Source organism: Danio rerio, chromosome 10 (assembly GCF_052040795.2).
Source record: "Danio rerio strain M-AB ecotype USA chromosome 10, GRCz13ab, whole genome shotgun sequence".
NCBI lineage: Eukaryota > Metazoa > Chordata > Actinopteri > Cypriniformes > Danionidae > Danio > Danio rerio.
The window spans coordinates 34,878,980-34,906,664 of NC_141030.1; the positions used below are offsets into that span (position 1 = coordinate 34,878,980).

At 33.1% G+C, this 27,685-nt stretch overlaps 1 protein-coding gene and 1 long non-coding RNA gene across 5 annotated transcripts in view; one reads left to right on the forward strand and one right to left on the reverse strand.

The window, feature by feature from the left end:
- Positions 1–27,685, reverse strand: part of pknox2 (pbx/knotted 1 homeobox 2) — a gene marked incomplete at its 5' end in the record, with an annotated part of 203,544 nt that overhangs the window by 123,557 nt on the left and 52,302 nt on the right.
- On the forward strand, positions 1,838–8,545 carry LOC147835108 (uncharacterized). The gene is made up of 3 exons (XR_015501303.1): positions 1,838–6,905; positions 7,268–7,723; positions 7,774–8,545. It is a non-coding gene; the product is annotated as an uncharacterized LOC147835108 (long non-coding RNA).

Sequence of the window (27,685 nt, forward strand, 5' to 3'; positions counted from 1 at the left end):
GCACACTAGGCTAAACGCGCGCCTTTTGCTCACTCAGTGTATGCTGCCAATGTAATGCTGCATTAAAATGTATTTATATATTGTAGACATTTTTATTATATGTCCTCACTTTCCATATATAAGGTAATGTATTTCACGTATGTTTATCATTTATTTAGTGTTAGAATCTGACATAAAACCGCACTGAAAAGACATAAGTTGAGGCAGGCAGTAGCATGCCGCTGCCACAATGAAGAGGGCGCATGTGAGCTCTTGTTTTTGTGGTTGCTGAGCAACTGTAGCTCTTCTGCATAATCAAGTTAGGAGTCTGTTGTTTTAAGTTTTATTGTGAATGATTGTAAAATGGCGGATGTAATATGTCATCTAAACAATTTTTCAAATTAGACTTCCAATCTTAGCAAGTAGTATTAAACAATGGATGACCAATGCCCAAGCTAATGGGCCTGATTCAACAGACGGGACAGAAGATAACTCGTTCATTTCAAGATAACAACATTCATTTAGTGTTTTTACATTTTATATTTACATTTTTAGTGTTTTTTTAGTCTTTGACATAATTTGTGATTGGTATTGTGTATGAAAAGAATAGACAATATAGTAAATAGCAGTTAGTCTATATCGCTTGCATATATTTGTAAATCTGACTCAGTGCCTCAACTCACCGCACGTCACTGATTATATATATATATATATATATATATATATATATATATATATATATATATATATATATATATATATATATACATATATTAAGGGTGTAACAATACGCATATTCGTATTGAACTGTTCGGTACGAGGTTTTCGGATCAGTATACATTACAAATCGAAAAATTCAGACTAATATCTGAAAAGATGAATAACTTGTGTAAACTATAATATTTTTAGTGTAATGACGCTCAACAAGGCTTACCAAATGACATGGCAGGCAACTTGGTGACTGCTCCACCAACCTCCAAACACTATTCCAGTCAGGAATACAGCAATACTTCGAACATGTCAACTCATTTACACCGACATCACGCCAATGTGTCAATAACTACAGCTAGACAAAAACTAGAATTACGCACATTATAAACAACTATCCTCACATTATTCAGACAGGCACTTCCTACAGATTCGAACAGCGCAAAACAATTTATAGCCGTGAGACATTTATATACCTGCAAAGACCTTACTTGCCATTTATTTAATGAATTTCATTCATTTTGTTTACATTTATATTAACATTAAAATCTATAAAAAATGATGAAGAATTATATATTTTTTATTTGCTGTTATTGCATTAAATTTAAACTAATTATACGGCTGAGCTACGTGTGCTTTTGAAAAACATAGAGGGATATGCAACAAAGTTCAACTTTTACACAGAATTATCAGTATCAACATGCATCAATTATCAAGACAGTGATGTTATTTGAGCCGATACGACAATCACAAGAGCCCCAATTCAATTACTTCGCATGGTGAAATATGAGTAAAGTAAGAAACATTTAGTATATACCTCAGAAGTCATAGATCTAGTCATAGTCGCTGCCCTAATTCATAAAAAAAAGCTTAAATAAACAAAAGTAAATGAATTTTGCATGACTAATTGTCCATGATCATAAATGCCTCCTATCATAAAAGTTTCCAAAAATACTGTAAGAGCAATTTCTAAAAAGCGAGTTAAGGAAATCTAATCTTCGCCCACCAAAGTTGGCTAATAAATGAAGTTGCGTCTGTGATGCGCATACCTGCACGGCACACACCTCAGGTTAATCCCTATCTCATAAACGACAAGAGGAGAGGGAGAAAATTAGCGAACGCGGCGAAGACGAGGAATTTTTTTTTTTTTGAAAAAGAAAGAAACAGGCGACATTTCGAGTAAATGGCATCCAAAACCCACTCCAATTATCTTTGGCAGCCATGCCAGGGAGGCTGACTTAATTAAAGTGAGTGGAAAGGGAAGGGGGAGGAAGGAGAGAGAGAGGGAACGAGTGATTGAGGGGGCAGACGAGTGCGTATCAGCGCCAAGCACAAAGCCGAGCGCCACCGCCGTCCACCGCTCTTTCTCTTTTCAATTTCACTTCAAAGGGCCACGGCAAGAAACCATAAAAAGGGAGAGCGAGACGTTTCTTGAGCATTATAATTGCACTATTCATATCCAGTGTTTTTTATCGTCATTCAGATAGGACAAAAAAATACATAAAAAGAGAATAAAAAAATGATTTTACTCGCCGCTAAATCCCCAATAATCCTCTTGTGCTTTTCCAAGTCTGCCTTCCACATTGACCTTTTCGCAGGAATCCTGTTGCCATGGAAACGCTCACCGGCTCCCCCTGAACGCTCATCATTCTGTCCGTATTTCCGTCATCGCTGGGACAGAAAACTCAGGAAATGCTTGTGTAAGTGCAAATATAGCTTGTTTTGTCTAATCGCGGAACAGTGTGTGCATAGTTCATATTCTAAACATATTTTTCTCCATGCATATTTTACCAATTCCAAACCACATAAATTGTAATAACTAATCATTTTGCGAGTGTAAGTTTTGAACAAGGACTGTAAATGACTTTTATTCATAAATCTTATTATATTATATTAATCAGTTTACTTTTTACTGGTAAAATGGTCCAAAAACAAGATGTAACTCACTGAAAAGTCTCTAATTATTAGACACCCAGAGAATTAACACACTCTCTGAAAAAAAAGTACAGGTTGGTACAAATAGTTTTGTTCCTTTGTAAAAGTTGTACCTTATATGCTATAGAAAAGATCTCTTATGATGCTGTTCTGTGCCTTTTATGGTACAACTCAAATGAAGGTACACAATTGTTCTCATTAATCTGGAACTTAAGTGTTGGACACCTTCTTTATTACAATATCTATACAAACAAATTTGACTGGAAAGGGTAATTTAAGAATAATTTCCATATTAAAACATGAATCATCATTTTAAAGCATACGTTTAAAGAAACTCATAAACATTAAATATTAAGTTCTATAATAAAAAAACAACTGGTAAACCAAAACTATAAGTGTTGTAAACTAAATATTTAAGGCATTTTTAATAAACAGTTGGTAAGCATTTTCTAATAAATACACATTTTCATTATTGATATTCGCACCATTTGGTGTTTGTTTCCACTATGCAAATGAGCTGACAAAAGTCCTGCATATGCAAAGTGTTGATGCAGACATTTTAGTATTGTAAAACTCATCAAACATTGTGCATATCTCATAACAATACATTTGCATAATTCTAATTCAATTTGAAAAGTCAGTAGAGTAAATGAACTTTTAAGAGATTACAAAGGTATTGTGTGAGAAGGTATTGTGTTTAGGCATACAAAGCTTTTGTAGATTTTGTTCTTTTGCAAATAGTTAATTGCACCGTGTTTTTTCAGCCAGCTATAAACTTATGACAAAGCATTTACAGGTATGTGAATATTTTTAGGCAAGGCAACTCAAGTTTATTTTTATAGCACATTTCATATACAGTGGCAATTCAGTGTGCTTTACATAAACAACAATAAAAAAACAAGTATAAGAAAATAAACAAATAAGTAAAAACAGATAAAACAGATTAACATGTGTTAAAACAGGTTATAAAAGAATGTAAAAGAAAAGAAAGACTTAACCGTGCATTCGGTCAGAAGTGACACAGTGCTCATTCAATAAAGGCACAGCTAAACAGATGTATATTAAGTCTTGATTTGAAAGTGCCTAATGTTGGAGCACATCTGATAATTTCTGGAAGCTGATTCCAGCAGCGAGGGGCATAGTGGCTAAAAGCAGATTCATCCTGCTTTAATGGAAATCTTGGAATTTCTAGTTTGTATGATCCTAAAGATCTGAGGGATCTGTTCGATTTGAATTCAGTCAGCATACATTGAGGTGATTTATAGACAAGTAATAATACTTTAAAATCTATTCTGAATGTAACTGGGAGCCAGTGTAAAGACCTGAGGACAGGCATGGTGTGCTTTGATTTTCTGGTTGTGGTCAGAATCCTGGCCGCAACGTTCTGGAAGAGCTTGTCTTTTTGAGAAGGCCAGTATTTTTAATTTCAAAAGGTTCTTTAACAGTATCTATAATGTCAATTTTTCAAAATATAGTCAGTTAAATAGACCAAAGCGTTCATTTAGTTGTTCAAATGTAAAATGTGATGAAAGGCTGTTTAAACACAAGCGCTATGAGGAGCAGCGAGCACAGATAAAATTAAAACTACAAAAAGTGGCAGTCGTTGTCTTGGTTATACAAGTGTAATGCAAAAAATGATATGTATGATGACAGGATATTCCGTTTTATATGCAGTATATATGTTTCAAAGATTATACAGTGTCATTTATTTTACATTAAATTGTTTAATTTGTGTGACTGAACACTGTTGAGGGTGTCACACACCGGATGTGAAGCTCGGCGAAAGTATCGCACACTAGATGCGCACATTCGCATGCTATTTAAAACAAAACTATTCAGATGACGCTCTGTGGTACGTCAGAAATATGAACAGCACCCTGCGTTGTGGCTGGGCGCCGCGGACATCCACTGACTTGCGGTGCTGGTGTGTGTACCCTGATATGTCATGGTGCGGCGCTTCTGATGTGTGACTCCCTTTAGACTTCCAGAAAAAAAACATGAAGCATTTCTTTCTTTGTTACTTTGTCTTACTGTATTTATCATTGCCTGTGATTTGATTTATTACATTATATGCAGATGCACTAAACTACGAAATACTCCTATTATTATCCAAAATTAGGGCTGGGCAATGTGGCAAAAATGCAGTCTTGATTACTTATTTTCCATATTGAACAATAAAGATAAATATTTCAATTCCAGTTATTAATTTCTACAGATTTAAAAGAGCATCTCAACAATGACTGAGGCCACAAATAATTCGCTTCATTAGCATAATCTATTTCCAGTGGCGATTTGGGCGGCCGAAAATTTGGTGCATCTCTAATATGACACTGGGGAAGGCATTGTGCCAAAACGTTTGTGTTTTTAAATCACCCGGAGAATGTAAAAAGAGAAAAAGAAAAACTGTACGAAGCAATTACTTGATGAGTGTGAATCATTGAATAATAGTTACTGTAATATCAACACACTTCTAGATTCCACTTGTTGCACATTTCTGCTCTTAGATCAATATAGACCAAAGAAGTCTTAACATACTTCTTTACTTAACATTGTTATCGACTTAAATTTTTATTGCAATTCGATATAATATCGTTTAATGGCCCAGCCATATACAAAGGTGTCCTAAAATTATTCATTCTTTTTAAACAGAGCTTTTCATTTCATATGTTGAAATGATTCTCAACATCGCAATACGTATTGCAAAAAAATTAAACATTGCAATGTCAGTTTTTCCAATAACGTGCAGCCCTAATCACTTTTTCTGATATTTATTCACTTGAAAGGCAAAACATGAGTAATAAATGAGAACTATCTCTCTTTCGCCTAGCCAGATTTGGAAAACTGGCTAGGCGAAATATATTTCATCAACCACTAAGAGTATTATGTCTTATTTTATCGGCATTTTTTATTAAAATCAATAAGTTCTAAAGAATTGCAAGAGAACCATGATCTTTATTTTAAGCAAAATAACAATAATCATGATTCTCATTTTATCCAAAATGGTGCACCCTAATAAATATGACTGTACTTAAACACTGTAGTATTGATGTATGCTGACTGTATACAATAACTCGCGTGATGTTTACGCCTAAATAATTGCTGAAATGAATATTAAAACACAAACTTCTGCTGTCGATCTGAACTTTTTCATGCCTGGTTCATTTCTTCGTAGTTCATCAACACTTTGTCAGCGCCTCATGTAAATGCAATCTTGAGTATGAAATATATAGACAATGCCAAGCAGGAGGCAGCTGGTGGCTGAGGGCCGTCCAGAAGGACTGTGGGTGGTAGTTTTATAAATTCAGCTATAATGTGTGACTTCAAAAATAAACTGCCTTTAACAGAGGACAATGGCTGTTTCATAACTGCGAGATGATGCAAGATGCTGTGATTTCAAAGTGAGTTTTTAATGCTGAGATGATGCTAGGAATATTGGGTATATGAATATAGAGTAGCAGTTTTATTGATCCTCAAGACCTGTTTGTTAATATTAAAAGGGATGCCACACTGCATACTGTACAAAGTCTATAAAACACAAAATATGATTCTTTATTGTAACTTCTGACATCTACTGATGAGCTGCTATTTTTTTTTTGAGGAAAAAAAGTAACAAATGGCTAATTGTATACATTTGAAACATATTAGAATCGAAAATTAGACACCATATTGTTATTATACATAGCACATTGTTATGATAATGAACGTATAGGATACTATTCAACTGTGAATGTTCACTTGTTTAAATTTATATACTTTGTGTTGAGTTCTTTATTTATTTATTACTCATTGTTATTATTACTGTTAGTGTACATGTTATTTGATATATGAATAAAAAAAATTGCTGTTTTATTGATCCTCAAGAAGTGTTTGTTAATATCAATAGGGATGCCATACTACTTAGTGTACAAAGTCTATAAAAACACAAAATATGATTCTTTATTGTAACCTCTGACATGTACAGACGAGCTGCTATTTCGGTCTGTCATAAATGGCCAATTGCATATATTTAAAACATTAAAATCCAAAATTAGAACTCATATGGTTATTATATATATAGCACAAAACATTATTATGATAACGAACGTATATGATATTGATTATTCAATTGTGGATGTTCAGTTGTTTACATTTATTTGCAGTACTTCATTTATTTATTTTCTTACTCATTGTTATTATTATTGCTAGTGTTTTATCGGATATGTGAATAAAAAATATACTTTTTATTGATCCTTGAGAAGTGTTTGTTAATTTTAAAAGGCATGCCACACTACAGACAGTACAAAGTCTATAAAAACACACAATATGATCTATACTTTATTTAGACTTCTGACATCTACTGATGAGCTGCTATTTTTATGGACAATAAGTCATAAATGGCCAGCTGTATACATTTGAAACATATTGAAATTAAAAATCAGACATCCCATTGCATTAATATATAGCATGAAACATTATTATGATGATGATCATATGATATGGCCTATTCAATTCTGCATGTTCAGTTATATTTACATTTATTTACTTTGTGTTGAGTTTATTTATTTATTTAATATTTATTACTCATTGTAATTGTTATTAATAGTATTAGTGTAAGTGTAAATGGATATATAAATAAAAAATATAATTTTTATTGATCCTCGAGAAGTGTTTGTTCATATTATAAGGGATGCCATACTACATACTGTACAAAGTCTATAAAACACAAAATATGATTCTTAATTGTGACTTCTGACATCTACTGATGAGCTGCTATTTTTTTATGGACAATAAGTCATAAATGACCAATTGTATACATCTGAAACATATTAAAATAAAAAATAGACATCATATTGTTGTAATATATAGCACATTGTTATGATAATGAATGTATGTGATACTGACAACTTAATTGTGAATGTTCGGTTGTTTAAATTCATTTACTTTGTGTTTGTTTATTTATTTATTTATTATTCATTGTTATTGTTATTATTAATGTTAATGTAACTGTTATTGGATATATGAATAAAAATGCATTTTATTGATTCTAAATCTATAAATACAAAAAACATGATTCTTTATTGTAACACCTGACATATACTGATAATCGGATTTTTTTTTTTCTGTCATAAATGGCCAACTGCATATATTTGAAACATTAAAATCCAAAATCAGAGCTTATATGGTTATGATACATAGCTCGAAACATTGTTATGATAATGAACGTATATGATATTAATTATTCAATTGTGGATGTTCAGTACTTTCTGTTGAGTTCATTTATTTATACAGTATATTTATTACTCAAAAATGGCCATGATTTCAACGGTAAAAACTGTAAAACAGCAACAGTAAAAATTCATAACCTGGCTAGCAGTATGTTTCCCTGCATGGCACATCACTTTTTATGGTTTTTTTTGACATTACTATGGATCTTTTTAGTTGTTTCCCCATCATTACAGATTTATTCATTCATTCATTCATTCATTTTCTTGTCAGCTTAGTCCCTTCATTAATCTGGGGTCGCCACAGCGGAATGAACCGCCAACTTATCCAGCACGTATTTAAGCAGCGGATGCACTACCAACCGCAACCCATCTCTGGGAAAATTAGACATTTATGTTACATCTAATGTTGATAAAAAATGTTTATTTTATGATTTTAATTTTATGCGTGTTACCATACTGGTGTTTAGTAGCTGTGTGAATGACACTGAGCACCTTCTATACACTGATCCACTTTTCTGCTTTTGGGAAAAGTTGTTTGTGATGAGCATTGGATCATTATTCAGCTTTCTCATCACCACCTGTATATGGCTGTTAACGTGTCTATCTTTGTAACAAAAGACGTGATGTGTAGATATTGGTACTTCAAAATACAGCCATATTACCTCTATAAATGAATGAATTACAGTAGTTTACAGTAAAAATTCTATATTTTTGTACCGTATTTTTAACGGTGAAATACTGGCAACCACAGCTGCCGTTTTTTTACCATAAATTTTACAGATTTGTTGTTTATAGTGTTGTTATTATTATTGTTAGTGTAAGTTTTATGGATATATAAATAAAAAATATCATTTTTATTGATCCTCGAGAAGTACTTTGCTCCCTACACTTTCCTGTCTGTCAATCTCTACTGTCTTATCAATAAAGGTGAAACCTCTAAAAAAAAAAATTACAAAAAAAAGGGAAGCCACACTACATAATGTCTATTAAAACACATTTGTTTTATTATTATTATTGCGACTGAAAAAACTAAAATGTGTACACATCAAGGATTCTCAATGGATAACCCGATGAAGACTATGTTGAAACGTTGTAATAAAACATTTTTTTTGGAGAGTTAAAGTGGCAGTGATCTGATTATCTTTTGACTTTTTGCTGCTATTTTTATGGACAATAAGTCATAAATGACCAACTGTACACATTTGAAACTTATTATAATAAACAATTAGACATCCTATTGTTATAATATATAGCACAAAACGTATAAACATATATGATATTGACTATTCGTTAGTGCATGTTCAGTTATATTTATTTATTTTTTTTACTTTGTGTTGATTTTATTTCTTTAATTAATATTTTATTACTTTATTATTATTATTATTATTATTACTATTATTAAGTGTGTATTTATAGTTTGACAGTGTTTTTATTTTTGGTTTAATAAAACCTTTTTTTATTTTTTCTTCTTTTATTTGTTTGTTTAAAGTTAAAGTTGAACTTTTTTCTCTTCACATTTATTTTATTTTTATGCAAAAAAAAACTACTTTATTTTTTACATTCTGTTTGTTTGTGTATTTGTACAGTATGTGTGTGTATCATTTAAGTAACAAAACAACAGTGAGTTCTATCATCAAAATATAATCTGTGAGTTGTCGGATGTGTAAAATGATGTGGAAAACTTCATAATAAACAAAAATTAGTTGTTAGATAAATACATATATTTTTTATAAATAAATAAATAATAAAGAGTTATTTCAATGCATTTGCCACCGGATTACTTAAGATTTTTTTATTTAACTGAAAAACTGCCACAATGCTTGGTACATTTGCAGCAAAATAAGCATTGCAGGTTTTGTGCTTGTTTGGATACCTGTTTAATATATTAAATATGATGGTGGGTGCTGCAGGATGATTTTTTAATGAAGCTTCAGATTTGAAATGATGTTTTGAGGCTGAGAGAGCCTGCATGGGCCAGACTGCTGTGGGCCGGAGCTGGAGCCACGAGATAAGAGCGACTCCAGCCGCCTTGCTTTAGGGGACTCTGAAAGACCTGTTAACTTGACAACCATCATTCTGTTTGCCAGAGATCATACTGGCCTATTTCTCCTTTCTCTTTTTCAGACCACACCACTTTCTTCACTCTAACTTCTAACTCCCCTCTAAGCCTTTCTGGCTTCTCATGTTCTGTGTTTTTTTTTTTTCTTCATTTGAGGTTAATTTTCAATTTTGATACACACAATTGCCAGAAATATGTTGTATCTAACTATAAGTTCACTTTCATCCTTCTTGAAAACTTTCATTATGAGTGTTTTTTAAGCAATGTTAGCTATAAAAGAACACCTACTTAACAATAAAGCAAATCTGAATACAAGAATGCAATTATGCATCACTCAATAATGATGACAAACAAAATTATTAGTTATTAAGAGTTATGTAGTTTGGAATTGAAAACTTGGGGGGGATTGGATATATTCAGGAAATGCTAATAATCATAATCATGAATGCTGACTGCATATGTGACTAATTCACCTGTGATGTTTACAACATCTAAATACATGCTCAAATAAACTGGGTCAAAACTGTATTGTTTGGGGGAAAGGGAACAGAATAAGGTGGTGCACAAGATCAAATAAGTTCAATGCAAATTTGTATATCATAAATGTAACCAATAGAAAACTGATGTGGCTTGATGTCACTTCTCTGTTTGATTGCAGTGAATTTAAATAGACTGTATATTTAAAATCAATATAAATATGTTTAAATACTATGATATTACTGCCAGCTGAATACACTGAAATGACTTTTGCTGCTTGTTTAAACCACTCATTTAAAATGAGTTGAAACAGCACAATTCTTTAGGTAATTGTTTTATGTAAAAATCCACTTAAATTTTCAAAACCGTTAATTTAATCAATTTGTCTTGGGACAACATGAAGGAATTGTGTGGAACAAAGCATTTTTACAGGTATATACAGTATACAGTATAGCAAATCATATTGGAGTCAGCACAGCCCAAAAACATATTTGATTGCTGTATTTTAAAATGAAGAAACAGTTAGACAGACTCATCATTGCATTTACATTTATTTATTTAGCAGATGCTTTTATCCAAAGTGACTGAAGTGAGGACATAAGAAGCTTTAAGTCATCAAAGAGCAGCAGTAATGCTTTCACAAGTCTATAAGTTAAGAATGTGTGTGTAATATATATATATATATATATATATATATATATATATATATATATATATATATATATATATATATATATATATATATATATATATGCAAACAGGCCACAGGCAGAGTGCCTTAGTGTCCCACCAGTGCTGATATAAAGTCATAGTGCACTGCTACGAGTGTGATATTGAATTTATACAACAGTTCAATGGCACAATTGTGTATATAAATATAAAATTAAACACGTAGAGTCTAAAAACCCTTTTGTATTAGGAACTACTTTCTTCTACCAATCATTCACATCTGCAGCTGACATCGGAACAGCAGAATCTATTACTAATTCACCATCGTCGATTTAAAGCTAATGTTTAAATGATTCTGAAGTGATGACAAAACAAGTGATTTTGCTGACATTTTAAGATTGTAAGGCTGAATGTGCAGCTTGATCTCACGAGGAAATGTAAGTATTTTATGTTTTGTTGATTTAGTGGCTAATTCACACCCAACCCCACCCCTAAGCCCCAACCGTCATTGGGTGATGAGCAAATCGTACTAAATTGTACAAATTAGATCATACGAATTCATACGAATTAGCCACTAAATCAAAAAGTTACGAATTGCCATGAGATTGCGTTGGAATGTGATATGAAATGCCATCCGTCTACAGAGATATCTCCCTACAGTATTACAGTCTATTACAGTCTACAGTATTTCTCTGTTGCAATCGGGATAACACAATAATTAACCCCAAACAAAAGCAGCACAATAACTACCAGATTGCTATTGTGTTTGCGAAGGAAAAACACTAAACAGATGTGGGTATTTCTTCTTTCTTTTTGCCAACACAACATTCCTAATATGCGAGTCCAATGTCACACTCAACACACTACAATTATATAGTTTAAATACAGCATTACAATATACAAAAGAGAAAGATCAGCTTAGAATGTAATTTAACTGTTTAATAATGAACTGATCAGCTGTAGTTTGAAATTGCGCTGTTTTTCTTATAGGGCTTATTATGCGGTCTCTGTCGCCATCTTGTGGATGAGTATCATCAATCTTCTTTGCTCAAAGACAGGCTAATGGTCGCCGACGCGCTGTCTCTCAGAAATTATAAATATTTTACAGTAGGCCCTATCCTTATAAACAGAGTGTATAGTTGCAGTCTAAACAACTATACATACTCGACTAAAAAAGTACATGATGTTGCCCAACAGCAGTAAAATTTGTCAAACTGTAGAGCATCCTTTGCTTGTTGCCATATTGCACTGCTATCAGCTAATCAGATTCAAGAACCTGACAAAACTGTTTGTGTGTGTGTGTGTGTGTGTGTGTGTGTTTGTGTGTGAGTATATATATATATATATATATATATATATATATATATATATATATATATATATATATATATATATATATATATATATATATATATACATATATATATATATATATATATATAACTTTAAATGACTCTTATTGCCTTCCATACATATAAAATACAAAGGTTAAAGTATTTGCATAAAATATATATATTTTTTATATATTATATATATTTTATATTTTATATTTTATATATATTATATATATTTATATTATTATATATTTTTTTTTATCGCTAGTTTTGTATTTTATTAATTGCAAACCACAATGGCAATACCGCATGCAAATTTTAGGCATATCTGTTGCTCTCTTATTTTATTTATCCGTCTTGCTCTCTCTCTCTCTCTCTCTCTCTGGTCTCTGTCTCCATCCCGTACTAGTGTAAACGGGGCCTCAGTCTGTTCCTCCTGCAGTGGAGCATTCCGCTGTGTTGAGCTCAGAGTGCAGCGCTCTGCTCTCACAGGCAGGATTGTTCTCGCTGCACAGGCCCAAAGCCCGTTGCCACGGATACCGCCATACCACACATCTGACCCTGGAGAATTGAGCTGCTCACCCTCAGCAGGAGCCACTGGCAGCTGCAGCACAGCTGTTAGCACCGCACACTCTCTGTACTACTTCACTGAGTCACCCATTCATCAGTCATTGCTTTAGTATCGTCTAGGATAGTTGAAGTCAAAATTCTTAGCCTTCCTGTTACTTTTTTCTTTTTCAAATATTTTACAAATGATGTTTAACAGAGCAAGGAATTTCTCACAGTATTTCTGATAATATTTTTTCCTTCTAGAAAGTCTTATTTGTTTTATTTTGGCTTGAATAAAAGCTTTTTTTTCAATATTATTAGCCCCCTTAAGCAATACTTTTTTTGAATATTATGTTTAGAAATGTGTTAAAAACAGATATTTAAACCGACATTGGGAGAGAAAAAAATATACAGGGGGGCTACTAATTCAGGAAGGCTAATAATTCTGACTTCAACTGTATATATAGCAGGAGCAGAGATATAAATATCAAGAGTTCTGTTTCTTGTTAAAGACAACATGAATGAAACATAGAGCAAATAAATTTCTTGATAAAACCATAAAAAGCTGGGCTTATTGTGTTTGATATATCAGCAAATGTTATTTCAAAGAACAAAAGTGCTTGCTTTCATAAAGTTTCATGAAAATTGTATAACTTTTTTTCTGCTGATTTAATAGAGGGTAATGGGGAAAAGTAATATTAGGGAGTTTTAGGCAATGCAGTATTCTTATAGTCATTTTTAATAAATAATGAAAACAAAAACGGTTTATAAACGGTTTATAGTTAAATAAATTCTCATATCTCTCATAACTGTGGTCTTTTCTCATTTGTGATAATAACAATAATAAAAACTTAAATAGTGCATTAGCGATTATCCACTTTTTTTTTGCAGCACCGGTTTTGGGAATATTTTTCCAATTTATTTATTTTTCAAAAAACAAATAAATAAATAACAAACTACTCACCAAACCAACCAATCAGCGATGAGGTGAATCAACCCATTACAAACTTTGATCTGAGGCAAAGTAGTAAATGAAAATCTGACAAAAACACAAAATAAACCTGTGCACTTTTTGGCTGATGCAAAATATTATAATCCATTGAGGCATACATACAGGTTTACATTCATTATTTCTTTTATATTATTGTTTATTTTTTACATTTAATATTTATTTAGTATTTTTATTTATTATTTTTATTGAACAATATATTTTATTGCAAATGTGTAAATTTAGTTTATCAAATCTTTAAGTGTTTAGAAAAAGTTTTCTGATTTTGTGGATTAATTTATGTGTAACATGCATCTTTTTTTTTTGTATTTTCCTTTTTACATCATTAAATATTTATTTAATTAATTTGTTATTACTTTACTGGTGTTGTGTATGCACCCTAAACATACACTTTCTGAGCATTTGTATGACGCTTGAGGACTTTGATGTTTGCAGACTGTAAGCTAAGTGCTTCTTCTGTTAAAGCCACAAAGGGAAAATAAGTGTTGGGGATGCGTGTTTGTATGTTTGTTTGTTTGTTTGTTTGTTTGTTTTTTGTTGTTGTTGACTGTTTGTTTATCTGCTATGTGCAAATTTATACAAAACTTCTATAAATAAAGTATTTAAAAAAAAGCTGTCCTAAGGAGCTGTTGCCAATCACCAATCACTAGTTTATTTATGGTATTTTACAAACCCAAACAATCTAATTATACTCTACTAACACTCTAATATAAGTCAACATGTCACAGAAGTGTCTTCCATTCAACCTCTGACTTGCTCCTCCACCAAACCATCACATTCAGTCTTACTCTTTCCCTGAAAAATTCCTTGGCAAACTATTTCGAAAAACCAGAGCGGGTGACTCAAGTCTCCCATCCACATCAATCACTAACATCCCACGGTTGTTCACTCTATCCATACCATGATCCATTAAACCGTCGTTATCCGACATTCAAATCAAAACAGATGTTCCCCTCTAAAATCTAAAATTACTGTAAACAAAATAAAGAAACAGAGGATGACAAAAACAGAGACCTATTTTTCACATTGCCAGAGAATATCCGATGTCATATTATGGTTAGATGTTATGGCTGGAAGCTATGCCTTTTATCTAATCAGGGCATAGATTTTTCCTCTCTTTTCCACCTAGGAGATAACCCGATTACACGGTAACAGTGTCTCGGAATCAGTTTAGCAGCTGCTCTGCGGTTGAGCACACAGATCTGGGACAGGTAGAACTGATGCTAAACTTGAATATATTCTGATTATATAGATTCTGAAGTTATTGAATATAACTTGTGTTGCCAAATCAACAGCCATTTTGTTTAATTACAAGCATTTTTTCTAAAATACGCACAAAAACATTTATTATTATTGATGACTCATTGGGTGGCACGGTGGCTTAGTGATAAGCACCGTCGCCTTACAGCAGTCAGTCAGGGTCAGTTGGCATTTCTGTGTGGAGTTTGCATCAGGGCCGGAGTGGGACTCCTTTTCAGCCCTGGAGTTTCAAGCCTCAGACCGGCCCACCTCAGTTCACGACTGACTATATTAAAGTAAGTTCATTTCCAATTCAGTTGCTAATTACACTATCACGTCTTTTTTTTTGAGAAAACAGCTGCTTTAGAACTTCAAATGTTCAACAACCCTAACAGTATTATATATCTTAACAATAAAAATGAAAACAATAAATTACTCTAACGAGGATCGAACCCGGGTCCGCGGAGTCTTATCCGAACGTGCTAACCACTGGACCACAACAGCTGTGAGTGTGGTGGAGACACAATTAAGTTTTATTATCATTAAAATAGATAAAAAGAGAAGAGTTGCGATAAAATAATGAATAAAAAGGCTTTGGTCAAGTAAATAAATAAATGTAAAAAGTGTGACTGCTGAGAGCAACAGATTCTGGAGCTAGGGACACCGGCCCTCGCGGCCAAAAAACGGACCGGCCCACCGGGAATTCTCCCGGTCCTCCCGATTAGCCAATCCGGGCCTGGTTTGCATGTTTTCTTCATGTTCACGTGGATTCAGTGCATATATAAATGTGAAAGTGTATGAATATTTCCCAGTACTGGTTTGCAGCTGGAAGGGCATCCACAGCATAAAACATATGACGGAATAGTTGGCAGTTCATTCCGCTGTGGTGACCCCTGATAAATAAGGAACTAAGCCAAAGGAAAATGAACAAATAATAATAATAATAATAATAATAATAATAATAATAATAATAATAATAATAATGGCAGCACGGTGGCGCAGTAGGCATTCCTGTGAAGAGTTTGCATGTTCCCCCGGTGTTTGTGTGGGTTTCCTCCGGGCCCTCCGGTTTCCCCCAGAAGTCCAAAAATATGTGGTACAGGTGAATTGGGTAGGCTAAATTGTCTGTAGTGTATGAGTGTGAATGAGTGTGTATATGTTTCCCAGTGATGGGTTGCAGCTTGGAAGGGCATCCGCTGTGTAAAACATATGCTGGATAAGTTGGCGGTTCATTCCACTGTGGTGACCCCTGATTAATAAAGGAACTAAGCCAAAAAGAAAATGAATGAATGAACAGTAATAATAATAATAGGGTTTCTACAGTCATTCTCATTCTGCACTGCACAAGTTTTGTCCACAGTGAATCTCTCTAGCATTAGAATGGATCACTCCTAATGTGCCTTTACAACCAATCAGCAGTAGGTACTGTATGTTTACATGACAATAATGTACTAATACATATTGCCTTAAAATAAATGTACTGCTTTATGCATGCCAGGCCAGTACAAACTCAATTTGTGCACATACTGTTCAAAAATAGTGTTGTCATAAAAATGAATAAACAAATGCAATAAAGTTGTGTTTTTGTAACTTAATTATACAAGAGCTTTACTAAAAATCTATTATGGGAACACAAAACTATTATAATAATAAATAGGAATGTACCAACTTTTTGAGAGGGTGCTCGCTGCAGAGCCATTTAAGCAGAGCTGAGCTCCAGCGAGGGGGAGCATGAGCTCTCGCTCTGCCTCCTGTAAGCTGTTTTAATGCGTACACCAACCCCACCCCTATCCCTACCCCCAGTGACATCACTCTTAGAAGAAGTGCAAAAAAGGTGGAGCTCAAGCTCAAGCTCCCCCTCGCTGGAGCTCAGCTCGCCCAAATGGCTCTGCAGCGAGCACCACTAGAACTTTTTGGCCTTAAGTGATTTTCTGATAGAGATACCGGCATTGCATAAAGTACTTGCTAATTGTTGTTTTGGTGAATTGGTGGCATGATGGCTCAGTGGGTAGCACTTTCGCCTCACAGCAAGAAAGACGCTAATTCAAGTCCAGGTTGGCCAGTAGGCATTTCTGTGTAGAGTTTGCATGTTCTCCCCGTGTTCACGTAGGTTTCTTCAGGGTGCTCCGGTTCCCCCACAGTCCGAACACATGTGGTATAGGTGAATTGAATAAAGTAAATAGGCAGTAGTGCACTGTAAAAAATGCAGGGTTTCACACAATTCATTCATGTTTTCCCAACACAAATCAATTAGGATAACTTAACACAATCCACAAATTTATGTGGATTGAACATAAAAAAAAAATAATTTGTCCCAATGAAATCTCAAGAATTGTGTTGTTTCAGCTAATTTTAAATAAGTAGTTTGAACAAGATTTTTTTTTTTTTTTGAGTGTGCATGAGTGTGTGTGTGTAAATGCGAGAGTGTACAGTATCGGTGTGTCCCAGTACTGGGTTGCGCCTGGAAGGGTACTAAGTAAAACATATGCTGGGATACTTGGTGGTCCATTCCACTGTGGTGACCTCTGATAAATAAGGAACTAAGGAAAATGAATGAATGGATGATTCACTTTGATGAATGAATGAATATGGTTTGGATTCACTTAGTATTCAACTTACCAACATATTAACAGATGCACATGTTAAAACAAAAAATTCAATTTTTGCTATTCAATATTTCTTTTAACAACAGAAACTTTTATTTGACATAATATAGAACATGTGTATTTAATAAATTTAAACAAATAAAGACAGTCCTGTAGCTATATTTAAATTATACATGTTGCTGCTACAGAAAAGCACCAGGTCACTAAAATGCTGCTGGTTTATTTTATTGTGCAAAATGGTTTAGCCCAAACTAACCAATAGTTTTATACAAACACTTGAGCATAATGGACATCAGTTGCTTTCCCTATACAAATCTGACATTTTGTACACATTAGAATCAGGTCAGATATTTTGTACAGATTACAATTACTTTTTTAACAAGTATTTTATGACTTTGCTTTGAGAAAAATGTAATATTCAAAAGACATGCAGCTAATTTCCTTAATGTAAAAAAAAATCCATTGGTAAAGGCCTTTTCATATTATTGCTGATATGCCTAAGCTTTAAATAGCTAAGATTTATAACAAATGTTAAATCTCTTACTCATCATTGTGTGCTGTATACTAGAGTAGGTTGGTCTGCTTTGTCCATTCGTAGGCTAAAGCATTGGCATATCCTTGTTTACAAATCGATACAGGGTTTACTCCCATCATATCTACAGAATTACATTTGTAAAAAGCCTGTTCTTAACTATGGCCTTGGGTCACAGCATATTTATTTACTGTCTGTTCCTAAAGTGCAGACTGAGAGCAGCACCTTTTGCATGGAATAATCTACAAAAAAAAAGTTTTAAGAGTTGATTTCACTAAATGCTTTTTAAAAGAGTATAAATGATTTAGAAATTGAAACTCAGGCTTGTAGATGTTTGGAAAAGTTTGTCAATTTGTGATTCTTGTTAACTGTTAATTGTTTTTTGTTTGCTATCTGTTAGACCCATGTGACATACTGCCTAATGTATACTGTATGAATGCTTTTGTAAAAGAGATTTTTATTCTCAATGTGTCTTTTCTGGTGAAATAAAGGTTATAATAATAAATTAATCCAATATAGGCCAATACATTTCATCCCTAATAGATTCAGTGCATAATAAAAAATTGTACTTACATAAATCAGGCTTAGCATGAAACAGAATGTAAAATGAAATAATATTTCAATCAACTGATTTTTTTAAATGAATAAATACCAGCTGAAGTGTAAGTAAATCATGATAGAATTTTTGTTTTTAAATAAACAAACCCCTAAAATAATGTTGATTGGTTATTAGAAGAAGGATGAGCTGTTGATATGTCTTGAACAGCTGTGTTTTTTGGAAGCAAAATAATAACTGTAATTGCATAACTCATGCTGTGCATGAAATAATATCTAATTACAAAAAGAATATGTCAGATCATATTAGAGTGGGCGACACGGTGGCTCAGGGGTTAGCACTGTCGCCTCACAGCAAGAAGGTCGCTGGTTCGAGTCCCAGCTGGGCTAGTTGGTGTTTCTGTGTGGAGTTTGCATGTTCTGGCCCTGTTGGCGTGCTAATTTGGCCATAGCGGATGTGTGTGCATGTGGGAGTGTATGGGCTGGAAGGGCATCCGCTGTGTAAAACATATGCTGGATAAGTTGGTGATTCATTCCGCTGTGGTGACCCCTGGTAAATAAAGGGACTAAGCTGAAGGAAAATGAATGAATGAATGAATGAATGAATGAATGAATGAATCATACTACAATGGTATTTGCAACATAAAAATGACAAAGCACCTCATGAAAAGCATTCTAATAAAATAATGAAGCATGGTAAATGAAATAAAAGCAAATGTGCATGTTAAAAAAGTTAAAGGAGCATCTGTTCTCAGTAAATATGCTGTAGAGCCGAACTCTGAAAACACTAACAGAGCAGCGCATTTGTTTTAAACAGAACAGCATGACAAAAGACAGTTAAATCACCCACTAAGGAACTGCAACTGTCAGGTTGTTTCTATTAGTATTAGCACTCCAAAACACCCCCCCCCCCCCTCTCGCTCTCTCTCTCTCTCAGTTACACAGATATAAATCAGCTGAAATGAAAGTGATAAACAAGGTTGACAACGAAAACACACTCCAGCATGTCATGGGTTAGTTTTAAGTGAACAGTAAATCATTCTGAGCTGTTTAACATCTATAAGACATTCATTCAGACATGATGGCATTTCACATCTTTCATCACATCTAAACTACATCAAACAAGCTAACCGTGAAATAAAACCGCTGCTAAGAAAAACTAACAACTGAAATCGGAGAAATGTGATTATCTTATTTCAGATTGCTGTCAAGCAAAGACTGCAAGGCACACTTTAAAGGCTCGGTTTTGTTATCTAAAAATTGTACAGTGGAGATCCTGAAAGATGAGAGAAAACCTTACAATTTTTGAATTTTTAAGGTCACTGTTTGGTCTCATTTATACCTATGCTCACAGTAGTAAAAAGTAGTTTTCCACATATTTCTTGAGTTATATTTAGCACAACATCAAAACTTAAATGAGATATTTGAAAAGAACACTGATTAAAATTAGAGAACGTTTTTTAGATCATAGTTGATGTTAATTTGGAAACAAATTCTGCAAACACAATTGAACTTGCAGCTTCATGCACACCGAAACAATTCATCATTTTTCCAAGCCATTTTTCAGCATTTATACCCAAGCAATTTTCACTAGTGATGAGCCAAATGAACTTGCAAAACAGTAAACTAGTAAAAAAAACAAAAAAAACATGAATACTCCAGAACAAAAGGTGTCACTGTACAACTTTACATTTCTGATGCTCACTTGTGGCACAGAAAAAAGTGACCCTCATGATTTTTCATTGTGCATTTATCGCATAATCTTTTTTATTTACGTTTCAGCTCCTCCACTACAGCAAACAAACATTTGATCAAAAGTTTGCAGGAAAAAGTTACAACCCATGACTAAAAATTAAGTGAAATGAAAATCACCATCAAATCCAATCTGATCTGTAATTCCTGTGTGCTCGTCTATAATGTTTTGTGCTTGTTTTGCTTTGTCTTCAGCAGCTAGGCCCAATCCCAATGAACATGAGCCACATGAACACCAATCTGCTTTGTCGACTAGTTTTTAACTTTAAAGAAAAAAAAAAATCAACACAATTAAGGCATTTCTTTTTTTCAATAACACTTTCACACATGGCCTTTTGCACATTAGTGTCTCCACTCACATTGCTGCCCTTTGTTTACTTACATATCATTAAAAAGCCAGTGATCATTACAGGGTTCACGGGCCTTAACTTTCCTGTTTTCATTGACTGAAACCCTCTGACAGCTGGATTTCAGTTGAAGGCCAAAGAGACAACACTTTCAGTCAAAGCAAGAAGCTGGTCACTCCAAAACTGGGATTTGTAGAATGTTACATCTGTACAATGTCACTGATTCATTCAAGTTTCAAAGCTAGTGGTCTACAAAAGACAAGATAATGTCATGATAAAGTGTTGTGTTTGGATGGATTTTTTTTGGCCTCTCACACTGCTACATGACAGACTGTAATATATATATATATATAAAAAAGACAAAACGTCATAAAAAGTCTTTAATATTAATGACTTTATCAAGTTTAAACTAATTTTGTTTTTATTTATACAAAGTTATGTCAGTTGGTTTGACTGATTTAAGTTGAGATGACTATTAAAGTTCCTTTGATTCAATTATAAATTAATTTAGGCAGCAAGATTTATTTTCCAGTGCTGAGTGGACTGAATATTTATCAGACGCTCCTTTAGTAACACATGGTTCTATCCCTGCATTAATTAACCAAATCAGCGAGCAATTTTTATGGCTTGGTTTTATGGCACACGGCAACAACAAACTGGAGACTGGAAACATTAAAATAATAAAAAGACCAGTCTAAAGTCCTGATATAAACCTGAGTGAAAAGGCACTATAATCCTTGGCAACAATGTTCTGGCTAAGAAACCCATTATAGTCAACTGTGGAAGAGACATAGAAAAAAGGGTAGAGTCTCAAAGTAACGGCCTGCACTCATCCTACTTAGTTTAAACTGCTGTAACCTTCAGATTTCGCATATGAAAATTTATATCTAGCCAAATGTAAATATTTTTGGATATATAACTCTAATTACATTAAAATTTGTGTAATTTGATTACAGTTTCTAAAGTCAACTGTAATTGCATTACTACAGATAAAGTGTTTAAAATAAAAAATGCTTTTTTAAATTACGTTTTCTGTTGCAACGTCAGTTAATAAGCATGCGCTTTTAAATTGCTGAAGAACCCGAGCTGACGAGAGTGTCTGCTTCTTCAAGTGGAAATCAAGACATTACCTTGATTTCATTAAGCATAAAAAATATTGCTATTTAATGCAGTCTATGTCCAGTCTCTAAAGAACTTTCGACTGCTTTTAACTCGACCAGCAACTTGTTTAAGAACTTGAATAGAAAGCATTCTACGACAATATTCCTCAACAAGAAGAACACCAGCACCCAAAAACACAGGCTAAATTGGATTTTTGTGCAGGATTGGGAGTGAAGGTCTCGTCAGAATGTGGAGAGAAGCGTAGCTGCTTGTGGGACTGTTCACATATCATTTATTTTGCGCTTGCAAGTTCGTTATTTCCAATGGAGACACGTGGCTTGCATTTTCCAGGCACACCCGTTGAAAATCATCATGCAACAAGAACTGACTGATCAGCTTCATACTTTGTATAGAATATACACATTTTGATAGACTAATGATTTCAGACCGACACAGAACACCCAAACACTGCAGTGCTTTTGCAATTTTAAGTTTTTAAGTCTTTTATGTTAAGCTGCTGTGATCAACCCATTGTAATGTTTTTCAGTAAATATTAAATTACTGAAATAGCTGTAGTTAATTTGTATTTTTATAGGTATATTTTATGTTTTAAAAGTAATTTCAAAGTAAAGTAATTTTACATAAGGTAATTAGTAACGTAATCAGATTAAAATTAAATTTTTTAAATTGTATTTTTTTTTTTTTTTTTTTTAATATTTCACAAATTATGTTTAATAGAGCAAGGAAACTTTCACAGTATGTCTGATAATGTTTTTTTTTCTTTTGGAGAAAGTCTTATTTGTTTTATTTTGGCTAAAATAAAAGCGTTATTTAATTTTTTTAAAAATATTTTAAGATCAAAATGATTAGCCCCTTTAAGCTATATTTTTCCCAATAGTCTAGAGAACAAACCATCATTAACCAAAATTGGCCTAATTACCCTAACCTGCCTAGTTAACTTAATTAACCTAGTTAAGCCTTTAAATGTCACTTTAAGCTAGAAGTGTCTTGAAAAATATCTAGTCAAATATTATTTACTGTCATCATGGCAAAGATAAAATAAATCAGTTATTATAAATGAGTTATTAAAACTATTATGATTAGAAATGTGTTGAAAAAAATCTCTGTTAAACAGAAATTTGGGAAAAAAAATAAACAGGGGGCTAATAATTCAGGGGGGCTAATAATTCAGGTGGGCTAATAATTGAGAGGGCTAATAATTCTTACTTCAACTGTACATATATTCCCTTGCATCAGATTTCTATACAGAAATTTGATCACAGTATTCTGCACAAAATGTTCAAGTGTCTTGTTTATGTAGTAAAACGCTGCTAGCATGAGACAGACCCAACTAAATTCCTTCAAGTTCTGAACGATAAGGGTACATTACTTCTAAAAATAAATAAATAAATAAATAAATAAATCAAGTGTTTATAAATTGTTCTCTAATCTTGATCTCCGCTGTATGTAATCAGATTAACATACAAATAATCTTCACCACATTTTTCGATGCTTTCATCTTTCCAACCATACATGTTGAAATTTAATGTGTATGAGTGTATCTGTCATGCATGGATATTTGCTTAGCATCGTCTTTGCATGTGTTTGTGTGTCTGAGAGAGCGACAGACCCATGCATGTGTGTGTGTGTGTGTGTGTGTGTTTCTCAAACAGTAGGGCTGCACATTCCTGTCCGACATAACTTAAGACAAGCAGACACTGAAGAAAACGCCTATAAAACTCTCTCAGCCTCTTCTCTTCCATCTGTTTTGTTTTCCTTCCATCTCTCCTTTTTGATGAGCTGGGTCTTCAGTCCCCCCAATAAAATCCCATTAGCTCTTAATGAAGTCGAGCTCGCTGCCTCGCGCCTTCACCTCATTTAGCACAATTGTCTGGCAGCCATTAGCACGGAGGCAATTACAGCCGAACGGCGAGAGTAATTGGAAATGCCGACAGGGACCCCAAGAAAACGGGAATAAATAATAAAAAAAAAATATTCAACCTAATAAGCCTCAGTTGGGTTGGTGGGGGCTGCTAGGCTAAATCAACATAATGCTAATCGAGGCTGATGAGGAACAGACTCAGGGTGAAGGCCAGGGGTGCTGGAGATGATGATGATGATGTTGATGATGATGATGATGAGGTTGAGATTGTTATAGAAAGAGCACGAGGAATCAAACTAATCAACTGCTCACTGACATTGTACGGTTAACGCCCATGAAAACTGATGCTACAAGAAAACAACTTTTAAAATCACTCTTATGATGAAATTAAAATGGACTATGTTTACCTTCTTAAAAAGTGTGCCACTGTGCAGGATCCAGGATATATTAATTGATTAATATATTAGTTAATTATATATAAACAAATCTGAATATAGGTAAAAAAGTACTGCCCTTCAGATATGTGTGATAAATGTAAACTTTCATGTAACCTTGGTCATATGTTTGAATTTTGTTCTATGTTGCAAAACTATTGGATTATTCATTCATTCATTCATTCATTTTCTTTTAGGCTCAGTCTCTTTATTAATCAGAGGTCTTCACAGCGGAATGACCCGCCGCTTATCCAGAACCTGTTTTACACAGTGGATGCCCTTCCAGTTGCAAACCATCACTAGGAAATGGGGAAACCGGAGCACCCGGAGGAAACTGTAGTCTTGGACCTCCCCACAACCCCCCTCTATTTCATTGTGCCTCAAGGATTTGGTCTTCTTTTTAAAACTTGAAAAAGTTAAATACAATATCAAAGGTAGGAGAGAGCAGCTTTTTGAAAAAATGGCAACATTTAATTGCATTCTTTAATGTTTTAAAAAACTTAGATGTGGATTAGTGTGAAGGGAAACGTGTATATACAGTGCTCATCATATATAAGTACACCCCTCGCAAATCTATCTTTTAAATTCATATTTTTAATAGGAAGCTATACAATATTATATTTGACATTAGATTAGTCAATACTGAGGCCAAATCTGGAGCTTATCTAACAAAATAACTTACGATACCGGTTCAAAAACTATTACACCCAAATTTATATGTTATAGAAAAATATTACATAGATATTTATATAACAGGAAAAATCAAGAGAAGCAAAAAAAAAAAAAAAACATTGCAATATTTTGCTTGAATTTAATTGTATTATCTTTCAATTTCTAAATATGTTTAGTGACTAAAATATTTTTAAATAAATAAATCTGTTTAGTAAATCTGTTTTGTTTAAATGCATCAATTTACATTGCCTATAATCACTGAGAAATGGATAAAAACATACATTTTCAAAAGGGGGTGTACTAAATATTATATATTTAATTATATATATATATATATATATATATATATATATATATATATATATATATATATATATATATATATTGTTTTTTTGTTTTCTTTTAAATTTGTATTTTATTTATTTATTTATTCATTTATTTATTATTTTCAGATGTTGATTGTTTTATTTGAAGATTGTTTTGTTGGGGCTAGAAAGGATGGTATATGGTGTGTGGGTTGTTGTAAAATGTAAAATGCTATTTTCAAGAATAAAAAGTCCATGAAAAAAAAAAAAAAGTACTGCCCCACGTGATGTTTTAGACAGAACCTTAGAAGTTGAACATTTCTTAGGTATTTTACTACACTAATAAAGTTAAATCTTTTTTTTTTTTTTACAAAATTATATTGATTATTATAATTGTTGATTCATTTTTATTAAATTCTTTTTATATTAATAGAAATTACAAATAAAAAATTCCATTACATTTAAAGGATTTCATGACTATGGAGACCCTTTCATTATTATTATTATTATTATTATTATTATTATTATTATTATTATTATTATTATTATTATTATTCATTGCTTAATTATTTTTCTTTATCTTAGTCGCTTTATTCATCAAGAATCACCACAGTAGAATGAATTGCAAACTTATCCAGCACAGTTCTACGCATCAGATGCCCTTCCAGCCAAAACCCAGTACTGGGAAACACCCATACACACTCATTCACACACATACATTAGAGACAATATAGTTTATTCAATTCACCTATAGCGCATGTCTTTGGACTGTGGGGAAAACCGGAACATCCGGAGGAAACCCATGCTAACATGGGGATAAAATGCCACCTGACCCAGCTAAGGCTCAAACCAGCGACCTTCTTATTGTGAGGTGACAGTGCCAACCACTGGCACTGTGACGCCTCTATTACTATTATTATTATTATTATTATCATCATTATCAGTTGACATCAAGTGTTTTATTTGATTTGAGCTGTGGCAGGCTTTTAATTCAAGGTATGTTTATGATGTATGGCCAAAAATAGATTTTCAAGGTAATATGAAACTATAATCTGGGTTAAATAATGTTGGCAGTGCTTTGATTTAATTAAAATATTAAGCTACAAAAATATTAATTAATATTATTTTGCCATAACCTTGATTGTTTCAGCAGAAAGATTGGAGAAAAGTAAAATGGAAAATAATTTTGCTCTTTTATATTAACCTGGTATGAATCAATACTTTAAGAAAAAAAGAAGAAATATGTATACATACTACTGTATGAAACATCATTAAATCAAATAAGCGTCTAGGTTCTGTTGTGCAGGAATCAACAGAAAAGTAATATTCATGAAAATGAAAAATACATAATTGCTTTTTTAAATTTAATCTCTGATGCAGTGCTGTAATAAACAGAATGAACATACTACAAAAGGACAACTTGTAATTTATTAATAAATATGTCGCCTAATGTACAGTATTTCATTTCATTTATTTTCCTTCAGCTTAGTCCCTTATATGTTTCACGCAGTGGATGGCCTTCCAACGGCTACCCAGGACTTGGGAAACACCCATACACTCTCACATTCACACACTACGGCTAATTTTGTTTACCTAATTTACCTATAGCGCATGTCTTTGAACAGTGGGGGAAACCGGAGCATCCGAAAAACCCATGTGAACATGGAGAGAACAAGCAAGCTCCACACAGAAATGCCAACTGGCTCAGCCACGTCTAGAAGCAGCGACCTTCTTATGAGGCGACAGTGCTAACCAATGAGCCACTGTGCCGCCAATTGTACAGAAGTTAATGTATTAATAATTAATAATATATAATGACTATTTAGCTTACAAATTATCATGCTCTAAATAAAAATGTAAATATATTACCTAATATAATACAACATGAAAATACTGTATATATATATATATATATATATATATATATTAGGGGTGTGATGAGATCTCGGGTTACAAAATTTCATGAGACAAAATCACGACGAGATTTCTCGCACTCAGCTGCTGTGACATTTTTGCAACTGTACGCAGCGGTGACAAAGAGGAGACAAAACAAGGACAAACGCCATCAGCTGGATAAGAGTGGGAATTACAATTAGCTACAAATTACAATAGATCACCTTCAGCATAATCTGCAAAATGACGGATCATCTTCAGATTTTCCCATCACTGCTGAAAAAAAAAAAGTATATATATACATACATACATAAATAAGATGTTTTTTTGTATATATATATTTTTGTGTAATATGCCCTGATGCAATGTGTATGGGTCAGTTTTGATTTCAAATGGATATATGACAGCTCATTTTACATCAAACAAACAGCAGCAACATTCCAT